A 13,622-nucleotide genomic window follows, 5' to 3' on the forward strand; every position below is an offset into this window, starting at 1 on the left:
ACCCAGGGATCCCTGGTAAAGGCTTCTTTACACCAGTTAAGCTTTTGGAAGGTTTAACAAGAACACTATACGATCAGATAATGGGGGAAATCTGGAATCGTTGCAGGTTAATTCCCACTCATGAATGCTAAAGACAAGTGAAAGTTTGAGAAGAAACAGAAAATTAACATACTCTCAAAGTATCTCCAAGATATTAATCATTTTCAAAGAGGAAAACTGTGACTTTACAACAGAGAAACCGGCAGAGACCGGTTAACATCACCAACAATAAGATACTGATATCATGTACCCCTGATATAAAATGTACCTCTTGATATGCTACCATTACTTCAGTGTTGTCAGAGCAAAATTCCAAATTAATCCTAAGAAAGCATCAGAGAAATCCAAATCGGAAGACATTCTACAAAATAGCAATCAGTACTCCTTAAAAGCATCCAGATGAGAAAGACAAGAAAAGAATGAATTAATATCACAGATATGTGGAGACTATATAAAACAAATAAATGCAATGTGGGATCCTGGGTTGGATCCTAATCAAAAAAAAAAAAAACTAGGAAAAAAGCGAATGAAGTACAAACAAGATAGTTTATACTGTGTTAAAATTTATTTCCTGGTTTTGATTATTATACCACAGTAGTCCAACATTAAGAAAATCTATACTATTTTTGCAACTTTTCTCTAACACTATTCCACAATTCTTTTAGTGAAGTATTAAAAAAAAAGAATAGCCACAAAATGATAAGTTTAGTTTTTATAAAAATTTACTGAGTACATTATGGTAATTCCCATTGCAATTCAAAATACATCAATGACATAATATCCCCTCCTTTTGTTACAATGTTAATTTGCTACTCTTGGGGCACCTGGATGGCTCAGTGTGTTAAGCATCTGCCTTCAGCTCAGGTAATGATCCCAGGACCCTGGAATCAAGCCTTGCGTTGGGCTCCCTGCTTAGAAGGGAGCCTGCTTCTCCCCCTCCTGCATGCCACTCCTCCTGCCTGTGCTCTGGCAAATAAATACATAAAACCTTAAGAAAAAAATCCAAATCATTAATACTAAAAGAACAGATAAAAGCTGCAATGTGATAATTTGTTGAGACATAAACTGCAGAAGGATATGCAAATTTGAAATCATTTTATAAAGTTTTAAAACATGAAAAACACTATATATTGCTTAGCAATATATATGGATATATACTCTTAAAAAAATGAATGAATGAGAAAGGTAAATCTTTACTTAAGATAACAATTACCTCTGCAGAAGAAAAAAGGGCAACAGGATTGAAAAATTCATCCTGCTAGTATTCATTACATTATTCACTCAAATTTTTGTATCCTGATATGTTTCATAATTTTTAGCCACCACTGAGAAGCACTGACATTTTTAGCTATCTGGGACAACAGTCTCTCACCATTTACCAAAAAAAAAGTTTTCATTGTTATGGGGTTTGTTTTAATAAGACAATCTTAACTCATAAAACCCTATTTGAAATTTTTCATTTATATTTTCAAATCAAACAGTGAAAACCTTAAAATCATCTAAAATAGGGTTGTCTGGCCTTAGGACAGACATATTGTTTGGCTCTTTAATATATATACAAATCCTGTTTCCAGATCACTTCATACCTTCACTTCCACAGCCAAATCCCAAGGCCTTGTTATTACCAGGAAGTCTCCCATTTCTGACTACACCTCCTTACCCTTCCAGGGACTCTCATAAGTACATTCATCCTAGTCCTCCCAAGCCTACTCTTCTTCCTGTGCTTCCTATTTCAGTAAACTACCCATTCATTCCCTCAGTTATCCAAGCCATAAACCTAATCATCACTCTTAACACCTCTTTCTTTCACCTCCATATGCCCTCCATCACAGAATCCTTTCATTCCACATGCCCTCCTATATAATCTCTCAAATCCACCTATTTCTTCTATCCTCACCCTACACCATATTCCAAGCTATCTTACCTCTTTTAACTAATTTGTTGTAACACCCTCCTAATTATTCTTCCTGCCTACTACTTTTAACTCTCCAAAGAATTCTCCCAATGCAATCAGTATTATCTTTCAAATTAATTCCCTCCCAGGCTTAAGATACTTCGATTTTTCCTAGGATAAAGTTCAAATTCCTTAACACAGGCTCAAGGGCTCTTCATATATGGCCCCGATTTATGTCTTCAACCTCATCTTTCACTACTCCTAAGTACCTGCCCGATCCATCCTGAGTTTCTACAAGCAATCCAAACTCTAAGTTATCTCCTGTCCCTAACACAGGTGGTAAACACAAGTAGTAAACCCTCTTCACAAGGCTAAGTCCTCTTGAGGCTTCACCCTAAACTGAAGGTGTCACTTCTCAGAGGTAAATTTTCCTGGCCTCCCTGCAACTTGGGTTAATTGCCCCTTCTGTATGCCTCTATAGCACTCTGCATGATACACAACAAGCACATAGCAAAGTGGGTGATAAACACCTATATGCCAAGCCTGTTCACTGTATTCCTTCGTACCAAGGCCAATGAACTGAATGAACAAGGAAATAAAGACCAAACTGCAAAATAAATTGCCGAACTAATACAATACGAACGAAGACAACTCCTGGCCCAGGTGCACAATATTCTTTCCACTATACTTTGTGGCACTCAGTTTTATGTTCATAAACAATTCAATGTTAATTAGGTATATGGCATGTAACATAGAGTTAAAAAGAATCTAGATATCATCTCATTTTATAATTAAAGAGATGCCCAGAAAAAAAAAAAAAAAGAGATGCCCAGAAAGGTTATTACCTGCTGAAGAACAAAACACTATTAAACAGTAATGTCAACATTAGGTATTTTGATGTTCTTTAACTATATACTTTAATCTCAGGAATTAAGTTTTTAAAATTTTAAAACTGAAAAACTAAAGTTTTTCATTTCTTCTAGGATAGCAATGTTATTAAAAACAGAACAAATGAATCACCAACTTACTTAAAAGTTTCCACAAAATTACCTAAAATATTATAACAAACAGAAGAATATTTAATTATGATATAAGAGTAATAAAGATAATACTGAATCATTATAATTATACATTATAAGCAACACATGGGTACCAACTGTGTTCAAGGCACCATGGAACACATTCACTAAATATACAGAGAGATATAAAACAGGATTCCTAACTCCCAAGAGGAGTACAGTATGTTTTGGAAAACAAGAACCATTATAGAATTAAATAGAAAAATTAGGTAAAAAGCAATCACTTAAATTAACATTTTCAAAGGAAAAGGCTTCCTTCTAAGGAGTTTCAGGAATGTAAAAAGAAATAATAATCTGGGGATCCCTGGGTGGCTCAGAGGTTTAGCGCCTGCCTTTGGCCCAAGGCGCGATCCTGGAGTCCCGGGATCGAGTCCCACGTCGGGCTCCCTGCATGGAGCCTGCTTCTCCCCCTCTGCCTGTGTCTCTGCCTCTCTCTCTCTCTCCCAATTGTATCATGAATAAATAAAAAAATTTTAAAAAAAAATAAAAGAAATAATAATCTACTGCCTGAGAAATCAGCATAAACTCAAAATTTCTCAGATTGGTCAGCTGACAGGGCTCTATAACAATAAAGGTCCACTATCAAGGAGCATACCAACTGCCCAGTCCTTGGTTTCTAAATAGTTTCACCCAATAAGAGAAACCAGGATTCCTTGTAGAAGTGGCTGATTCTAGGACAGCAGCAGGAAAAGCAGATGATGAGACTGGAATATCTTATTGTCCCAAAAGTAAGGAAGTGCTCCAAATGATAGAAACATGTCAAAACAATAAGTTGAAAGATTTCTCACTGACCAAATCGGAGTTAATTTGGAACATCAAAATGAATACTGATAGTAATCGAGTATAATCTGCTTAATAAAAAAGAATCTATTAAAAAAAGAATCTATTAATTTATATTAAGTAAGCAAATGAGAAGTAAAGGCACTTCTTTACAATAGATTGCCAACTAATAAGTGCAGAAGAATAGCTAGACAAACATCATTTTGGAACCACTATATAATAATAACGGACTCAGGCACGAATCAGAAATGAATGCTAAAACCATTGTGAACATTTTTAGGAGGACAGAGTATTTACAAGTCAGAAAGTGCCTCCCCACAGATTATTCAACAAAAACGAGGGCAATGATAACTTTTACACGGAACAAACAGGCAGGCAAATCTTAACTAAGTGATCCAAGTAAACATCACCAACAAAGGGTCAAAGTGACATCATACTGCCTCCTGTTGTGATGCACTGAGGGATATATCATCACTTACTTAGTTGTCCTGCCAAAAATGCATAACCTGAATCTAACAACAATGAAGCAATATGATACACCCAAACTGACCGACATCGTAAAAACAAAAGGCCCGTACTCTTCAAAATTATCAGTATCAGGAAAAAGAGAAAAAGTTGAAGGACTGTTTGAGATTAAAGGAAACAAGATATAAAAACTAAAATGTAATAATATGTTATCTATATAATACTGTATTAGGAAAAAATGCTATTAAAGGATATTATTGGCGCAAATGAAGAAGTTTCAACATAAACTACATACTAAATTACAGTATCAATATTAAATTTCTTAAAATCATATTGTGGTTATATAAGAACATATGACTATGTAAGGAGGTATCAACTGAAGCATTTAAGGGTTAATGATCATGATGTATGCAATGTATTCTCAAATGGTTCAATAATAAAAGTAATCATAATAGTAAGAGGAAGAAAGGGGAAAAGAGATGAAGAAGAGAAACCAAAAGAATGAATTCCTGCTACTACAATACATGCTAAGTTCAGTAACATTACATAACATGCTTAATATATGGTTTTACTTGTAAGCAAAGTACACAGTATTAATGCATCATTTCCATCTATTCCTCGTACACATCTGGAAGGGTCTACCTCAAATGATTTGCCTCTGATTTTAACTGAACAAACCTACATCTTTGGCATACTCCAGAAGATGTAATCAAGGAGCTTCAAACTATAAATAAAATAGTAATATTTATTTTCAGATTTTGGGGCCACTCTGCAATACAAAAAAATGATAAAGCAATTGTGCCAGACATTAACAATAAGTATATCTAGGTGACCAATAAATGAGAGTTCATTCATTGTACTTTCCTGTAACTTTTAAGTTTTTTCCAAAACAAAATGTCTAAACAACAACAACAAAGAACCTGCCAATGCTGAAACTTTACATTGGGGAAACTGAGCCATTTGTGAAAAACAAAATCTTAACTCCTAGATTCTTTTCTGCTTTTTCCCTTCATAATCCACGTCAAGTTAAATCCATTACAAAAAAGATTTTCAGTATTATAAGCATTTTGCTAAAGAAGTCCCCAAATCTTTAAAAAGTCCATTTGCAAGTCAATTGTATAGAATGTGGAATGATTTTCACTATTAGAAATAGTAGTTAAGTTCCTAATGTTGGCCACAAAAGCTCTTTGATAAATCTTAATTAGCAATACACTTAAATTAGTACTGTACTTCATGTATACTGTGCTAAACTGCGTATCACCCTAGCCTTTCTGAAATAACGTGAAATCAGCTGGATAAGTTGAAGGGAGGGAATGTTAGTTAGTAAGGAACAACCAGTAACTATAATTTCCAACACTGTTTTTATTTTTACTAGGTTATGCATTTCAAACTGGAAATACAGCTCTCAGACAAGATGGCTACCCGCTGCCCAGAAAGAAGGCAAAATGGAATCTCAGGAAATGCCACTTGGGCTTAACACCTCTGACATTCCTGTCCTGATCCAGAATGCTAGTTACAACATGTTAATATGTATAGAAAATGCAAAAAGTCTGAAAAATAACTTTACAATTTTTAAAATCTAATTTGGGTAGGGATCCCTGGGTGGCTCGGCAGTTTAGCCCAGGTGTGATCTGGAGTCCCAGGATTGAGTCCCACATGGGGCCCCTTGCATGGAGCCCACTTTTCCCTCTGCCTGTGTCTCTGCCTCTCTCTCTCTCTGTGTGTGTCTATCATGAATAAATAAATAAAATCTTTAAAAAAAATAAAATAAACCTTAAAAAAAATCTAATTTGGGTAAACTGGTTTGTGGTTAGTCATTTTAGTTGGTCTGGACATCTTCCATTCAACATTTACTGAGCGATTCACTAGCGGCACCAGGACAGATTGGTAGCTACTAAGCATACACAAAGAACAAAATAAGTCTTTGACACTGGAACTCTGAATAGCTGAAGAAAATGACATCAATTACAATCCTTTAATATTCTAAAAAGGGAATTACTCTTCAAAGAGAGTCTGTATCAAGAGAAAGAGACAAATTTTGTCTAGAGAATAAAATCGGTATCATACAGGACACCCGGACTACAACTTAAAGGTAAAAGCATTCCAATCTCTGGCAAAAATATGAACAAAGATACAGAAGCATTAGTTCAAATATTTCTGTCTTCAAACTGTCAAGCAATGTGCTAATACTGGGGGAGACAGTTATCAAAACAAGATAGACAAGGCTTCTGCCTTCATGGAGTTTACATTCAGGTAATGGAAAAATAAATGAACAATAACTAAACAAATAAGATGTGTACAAATTACAGTGTCTTGAAGAAAATAAGATGCACAAGAGAGTAATTAACAAAGTGCAACATTAAAAAGGATGGCCTCGGGCAGCCCCCGTGGCGCAGCGGTTTGGCGCTGCCTGCAGCCTGGGGTATGATCCTGGAGACCAGGATCGAGTCCCACATCAGGCTCCCTGCATGGAGCCTGCTTCTCCCTCTGCCTGTGTCTTTGCCTCTCTCTCTCTCTGTGTGACTATCATAAATAAAAAAAAATTTAAAAAAATAACAAGAAAAGCTCAAGACTTCTATAAAAAAGAAAATTATTAAAAAATAAAAATAAAAAAAATAAAAAGGATGGCCTCAATGAAAAAGTGAGATCTGGGTCAAGTTCCTAAGGGTTAGGTCGGCCAGCCTTGTGAAGAGCATCTCAACCAGGTAGGGCAAAAAGTGCAAAATAGGAAAAGATGTGAAAAGTTTAAAGAACAGTAAGAGGACTGTGTGGCTCCCATACAACAAATGAGAAGAAGAATGAGAAGCAGAAATATTATTCAGGGCCATGATTTTATTTCAAGAGAAATGGGAAGTCACAGGAAGATTTTAAGCAGAAAAATAACATGATTTCGGATCTTACAATGATCCCTACGGCTGCTCTGTGAAGGACTTCTGAGGAGCAAGAAAAGAACAAGCCTGGTTGGTAGCTACTACAGCAATTCATACAAGAGATAATGCCTTGAAATAAAGAGGTGGCAGTGAAGACTAAGAGAGGTAGACCGGCTCAAGATCAATTCTGAAGGTACAAGAGAGAATGTGGATGGATTGGATTTGAAAGAAAAGAAAAAGAATCCAGAGTGTTATCTTTAAGTTTCTGGCATGATTACTGCCATTCACTGAGATGGGGAAGGGCCAGTAAAGACAGCAGAGTTCAGGGGTAGGAGAGAGGAAGAAAGTTGGGGGAGAGGAATAAATAGCTAGATTTCAGTCATATGGCTAATATTATATTTGGGATTCCAACTAGATTTCCAAGTGGATATCAAGCTCAGAAAAATTGTGGGCTTAAAAAAAAAAAAAAAAAGTGGTAGTCATCAGCATGAAAATACATGGTATTTTCAGGGAAGACCAAACAGCTGGCTTAATTGGGTCACAGAAACTGAAGGGTAGTGGCTAACAATGAGTGAAGATATCAGACAGAATCATATTACAAAGTGAGCCATGACTAATAATGGCAATAGCAGAAGCAACAGTGATAGTATGGTAGGGAGCAAAATTCCTTCCTGCATTTTAGGTATCAAGCACTGTGCTAAAGGCTTTATAGTATACATCTCATTTAATCCTCTCAACAACTCTATGAAAAAGACAGTATCACTATTTATACACCAAGCCTCAAGAAGATTGAGAAATTGCCAAAGAACACAGAGCACCTGAGCATTCTAACTTAGGCGGTCTTGATTTTAGAGGCTAATCTCTTAACCCTTCAATTATTGCCTCTCTACTGATTTTGTGTCTTCAAAGTTTTCCTTAAAAGAATGACATTTACATGTGAATCTTAGAAATAGAATTCCAGTCTCCATGTAAAAGGGATAAGAGGTGAGACCGGTAAACAGGTATTGTATTAGTCAATGCAACAGCACCTTGTTTTACTAAGCCAACAGGTACAAATTATTTTACCAGGCTGAATGAAGAGTATCCCTTTGTTCCAAAGATCACAAATCATACCTCGAAATCCAAGTCAACATGCATATGCATGCTGTTTGTAACAAAAATAACCTGGTAAAAAGGTCCAGCTTATGTAGTATAAATTTACTACCCACTACCAAAATATTTCTCAAAACATATCATTTTATTAATGGTTGAATTCTTTTTTAAGTTCATAAAATTTATATTCTTGTATAAGAAAAAAAACAAAATTAGTATTGACTCAAGACAACCATAGAAAGATGTGCCTTGGGGTGCCTGGGTAGTTCAGTGGTTCAGAGTCTGCCTTTGGTTCAGGTCCTGATCCCAGGGAGCCTGCTTCTCCCTCTACCTAGGGCTCTGCCTCTGTGTGTCTCTTATGAATAAATAAAAATCTTAAAAAAAAAAAAAATGATGTGCCTTCACTGATATTTATTAGAATTCTGATCAACTAGTATCTGGGTTTTCACCCATGTTAACAATTCCTCTGGCTTTCAGCATTATCAGTTATTTCCTGCTGTCGTACACCAATGTTCAAATATTTGGTATTCTATCCACCTCACAAAGCTAATTTTTTTTAACTCATAAACTTGTGATTTCATTGATTACCAAGACAATTTCATATATTAAGTTCAGTAAATATCAATTGTAAGCATAATTATTAAAACCAGTAAATAACAAACATCTGTATAAAAATACATTATTTATTAAACATGTGCCAACACATATGCTATGCATGAGACTAATAAATGGGTTTATACTCCTTATTATAATAAGCTGGACACAGGGTCCATTGATTATAGATTACACAGATAAAGCATACAGACAAAAACATTTAGTTCCATACAGCAGTAAAATGACATATAAAAACTCAAAGATTACCCACTAAAGAAAAGCTATTTTTAAAATATACCTATTCCAGATAGGCAATAAAAATATTTTTCTAATTTCAAATTTCAAATACTGTATGAATACAACTTCCTTTAGTAATTTAGATAATTACTAAAAGACATATTTCATTAAAGAGTAGGGAAAATACTTACATTTAACTCTAATTTTTTTTTTTAACATCTGGAAAGACTGTTGGAGGTTACAATCAATGATTGCAGAAAAAAAAAAAAAAAAAACCCTCATGTAGAACAGCCAAATAAACATTTCATGTATAATCTGAAATGAATTTAAAATGCTGGGATTTTTACGCCCCCAAAATAAATGAGCATTCGCCTATATTTATACATTATATGAAGTCCTTTTGGTCATGACACTAAACATTCAGGTACTGGGCAGAGTACTTACGTAGTCTTCATAGAAAATAAGGGAATGTATAGAGAAATGGATATATGGAGGAAGGGATGAAGGGAGATCAGGCAATATGCATTTTTGTACATTAAGCCTCAGGAGTGTGCTAGGAACTATCACACCCATTATTTCATTTAATGCTAACAATTCCATGGGGCAGGTAGTATAATTCCTTCCCATTTTATAGATGATGTCTCATAGCGTCATAAGTGGCAGAACCGGGATCTGAACCAAGATGTGATGACAAAGTCTTGCAAACACAGCAGGACGTGTCAAAGTGCTCTTTTGCAGGAGGTTATCTAACTAGAAGATTGATGTGATTTTCCAAATTTATACTTCTCTTATTACTTAAACATTAGAAGGCACTCACTTCTCAATTTACTAAGAATGTTCACAGGTTTTCTTTCTAATCTAGAAAAAAGCAATACTGATCATTCTCAAGCCATAAAGCAGTATTTTCAGTGCTCTATCACAAAAAAAAAAAAAAACTTCAGCAATACTCTGTAGCATCCCTATATACCACTAACACTTCTTCAAAAAAAAAAAAAAAAAGAGTATGGTCTGATTAAAACACAAAATATATGAAAGTGGAAACGCCCACAGAAAATTCAAGACCATCATTCATTGTATATTAGACTAAATTTCTCTTGCCAGACTTATAAGCGGCAAAGGGAGGGGGGAAGAAAAGGTGGCTTTTCAAAACCTGACTGACAAGCATGCTACTTCCCAAAACCAAGTTTGTTTATAGTTTCCTTTTCCTAAATCAGAGCACAAATCTATTGAAAGATTTAACTGAAATATTTCAAACTTCAAAATCATGTTCTAATAAAAAAAAAAAAAACACTTCCATAATTATTTAACCACCCTCAGAATACACTGGTATTTCTCTCTTGATAACCAATTAATGAGTGACATTGCTATTGCTTGAATAGTAATAAAACTAATATTAATCTGTATTGCATTCTAAATGGAAAATACAAAGCTATAATGCAACTGCTTTGAAAAATAAAACATCACCATTCAAAACAACTCAATATGTCCTTCAAAGATTAATTCCGGTTGCATTTACAAAAAACAATCTTTAACACACATACCCATTAAAGAAACACTGAAACTCAGAGAATTTGGAAGGAGATTATTCTCAAACTATAATTCAACACAGTGACATTAAAATTATTATTTCTGTGGCCCAATGAGCTATTTTCCTTCCACTGAACACCCTCCACCTCTCATTCCCTCAACATTATAAACTTTTGCTGGGAAGTAATTTGAGGAGTTAAATAAAATTTTATCACGTTTGATCCAATATGAATAAAACCATGGCTGTATATATAACAATACTGTGAATTAAATGAAATAGCAAATAATTATGTTTAGAAAAGTCATTATTACTTCACCATCACTGACTGCTTTAACAAATAAGTTTCTATTGGAAGCACTCTTCCAATAGAATTGTTAAAGACTGGGTCTGCAAAGTAAACCACTACCTTTAGCTCTTCACAGTGTTTTATTATAACACCATTATCACAACCGTTTACAATGCTCACTAAGAAAAGTAATTCCAGAATCAATCTTAATATTTTGTAGGACACATGTGTTCCTTATGTTTGTTAAGAAGTCTAACTAAAACTGGCATCCACTTTAATGAAAACACTTTTGACTTTTTTTCTCTAAAAGAGAAGTTGCCATTCACAGGAAAAAAAAGAGTAAAGACTGAACATATACCAAACATATACCAGAAAAAAAAAAAAAAAAAGGAACCCCAAACAAAAACGTACATACAAAAGCCGTATTAGCCCAACACAGCTATTTCATCCTCACCTTGTAAATTCATATTAAAGTAAGTGCCATTTTTGTTTTTTAAAAAAATTTTTTTAAGCGATTTTGTTTACCTTTTGCACAGACTGTTCAAGTGCTGCCAAGGTAACAGATTTTAAAACTGACAACTGGAGTACTTGGCAGTTGCCAAAACAACACAGCTGGATTCTTAAAGGGAAAGTACTCTTGTGTAACGTACACCTAATTACGGCTTTGGAGAACCTTCTCTTCACAGAGTAATGGATGATAGGAGACATAGGGGGAACATGTTGCGCTAAACAAAAACAAAACAAAAAAAAAAAAAAAAACTTGAAAAATTTTAGACATCTGTTTAAAAATACTTATACCATGATTAATACATCACACACAGCAGGCCTTTCTAATAGCGAATTGCAATACCAATCTTGTAAACTAAAATGCAGGTCAACCCTATGCTGCACTTCTTTAATCTACCCACCGTTTCCCTACTGGACCATGACAGGGGACTCTCGTCGTATGCCAGGGATCACACTTCAGGTCTGGAGAACATTTTTATAGTTATACTTTCACGGGGGCGGGGGCGCGGAGGGGAGGCTGTTTTTCTAATTCAGAGATGCTCACCGCTTCCAAACTTGTCTGCACTATCTCATCTACGAATTTAATCCTCACCGCTCCAAGACAGAGAATATTAGAGCTAAAAGGAAAAGTTTGTAGCACGTAAAACCTTCCCCGCGAGCTGGGCTCTACTGGGACGTGAGGGCTGCTAGCTGTTCCCCCCGCAGGCCCTCCTTCCCCGCGCCGGCTCCCTGGCTCCCTGCACCGGAGGGCGTCCGCGTCCCGCAGGTGCCCCCAGCCGGGCCGCCTCCCTGCCTGCCCCAGATACCCCCCCGGCCGCTGACATTTCCACACACGCGCCAAGAGTTCGGACCTAAACGTTCCGCCCGCTTCGACCAACCTTCTCCCAAAGCAGAAGTGGGGGAACTTCTTCAAGTCCAGCCACGGCGCAGAGGAGAGCGCCCCCGGCACGAGGAGCCGATCCCTTTGGGGGGACCCGGGCGCGGGGAGCAGGACGGAGGACAGGGCCTTCCGGCGTTCCGCCCGAGAGGGGCTCCGGGCCCCCAGGGAACTCCCTCAACTTTCAAGGAGGCGTCGTCCACCACCGCCCCCCAGCCCCGAAGGCGGTGCGCGCACGGGGAGGCTCCTCGCGCCGAGCCCGCGCCGCCGAGCCCCCCTCCGCCGGCCCGCGACCCGGGTCGGACCCCGGGCCCGCCCTCCAGGCACCCCGCCCCCACCTCCGCGGGCGCCTCGCCCCTCCGCGCCCACCCCCCCGCCCCGCCGCCGCCGCCGCCGCCGCCGCCGCGCGCCCGGGACCCCGACCCCGGCCAGCCGGACGCCGCCCTGCCCCGCCGTCCCCCGAGCCCCGCGGGCGCCCCTCCTCGGCTGCGCCGCCCCCCCCCCCGCCCCAGCGCCCCCGAGCCCCTACCCGGCCCCTCGCCGAGACGCCGCCCCCTCTGACACCGCCGACCCCGCGGACGGAGCCCCGCCGACGCGGCCCTCACCGTGTGTCCGGCGCAGCTGGCGAGCGCGCACACGCCGCAGCCCGGGCCAGCCACCAGCGCTCAGCGCCGCCCGGAGCCGCCTCCTTCAGCCCGGGACTCGCCGGGACATCCGCGCACGGATCCCCACACCGGGGCTATTTTTAGGAGACAGGCCCCGGCCAGACCGGAACTCGTTCCTGCCGCCGCGCATGCGCACTAGGCCGCGGTCCTCGGTGTCCCTCCGCCAGCCTCGCCTCTCCCTCCCTTGCCCTCAGCTCCCTCTCTGTTTTCCCCCTCGAGGCCTCTCTTCGAGAGCTGACTTATCCTCTCGGTGCGTCCTAGAGCACTTGGGATGGGAAAGACGAGGGCGCGGGCAAAGAGTCACAGTGGAAGCGAGCCCTGCTCCACAAGGACGCGAGGGGCGGACTATGTTTTTCCGGGTGGGTGAGGAGACGGATCACCCGGCACAGGAAGGAGATGACGGCGGTTTGGCGCCGGGGCTGCAGGCTGGAGCTCGCTTCCCTCTGAAGGACCGTGTTCTCCTGGAAGGGATACTGGTCACTTGATGAGGGCCCCGGCGCCTCCCAGGGCGGGGCGGCCCGCCGGCGTCGCGCCCCGCAGCCCCCGCCCTCCCCCGCCGCCTCCCGGACCAGCCCGCGGGGGCCGGGGCCGGGGCCGCGAGCCGCTTTAGTGACGCGGCGCGTGGCCAATCGCCGCGCGAGGCCGCCGGCCCCAGCCAACCGGGGACCCGGAGGGGCGGAGCCCCCGGGGGCGGGGCCGGGGCGCCGGG

The 13,622-nt window shown here is 39.8% G+C and overlaps 1 protein-coding gene across 30 annotated transcripts in view; it reads right to left on the minus strand.

Moving 5' to 3' along the window:
* Positions 1-12,992, minus strand: part of MEF2A (myocyte enhancer factor 2A) — a 189,413-nt gene extending 176,421 nt beyond the window's left edge. For 20 of the 30 annotated variants that reach the window (XR_007409794.1, XR_007409793.1, XM_049108413.1 and 17 more), the window contains exon 1: positions 12,854-12,992. The gene's annotated coding sequence lies outside the window, so the exon portion shown is untranslated. Of the gene's footprint in view, positions 1-11,389; positions 11,590-12,249; positions 12,538-12,853 lie in introns of those variants that run through there. The other 10 variants (XM_049108412.1, XM_049108408.1, XM_049108405.1 and 7 more) reach the window with 4 other exon arrangements.
* Between the last annotated feature and the right edge of the window lie 630 nt (positions 12,993-13,622).

This window comes from Canis lupus, chromosome 3 (assembly GCF_003254725.2).
Source record: "Canis lupus dingo isolate Sandy chromosome 3, ASM325472v2, whole genome shotgun sequence".
NCBI classification, from domain to species: domain Eukaryota; kingdom Metazoa; phylum Chordata; class Mammalia; order Carnivora; family Canidae; genus Canis; species Canis lupus.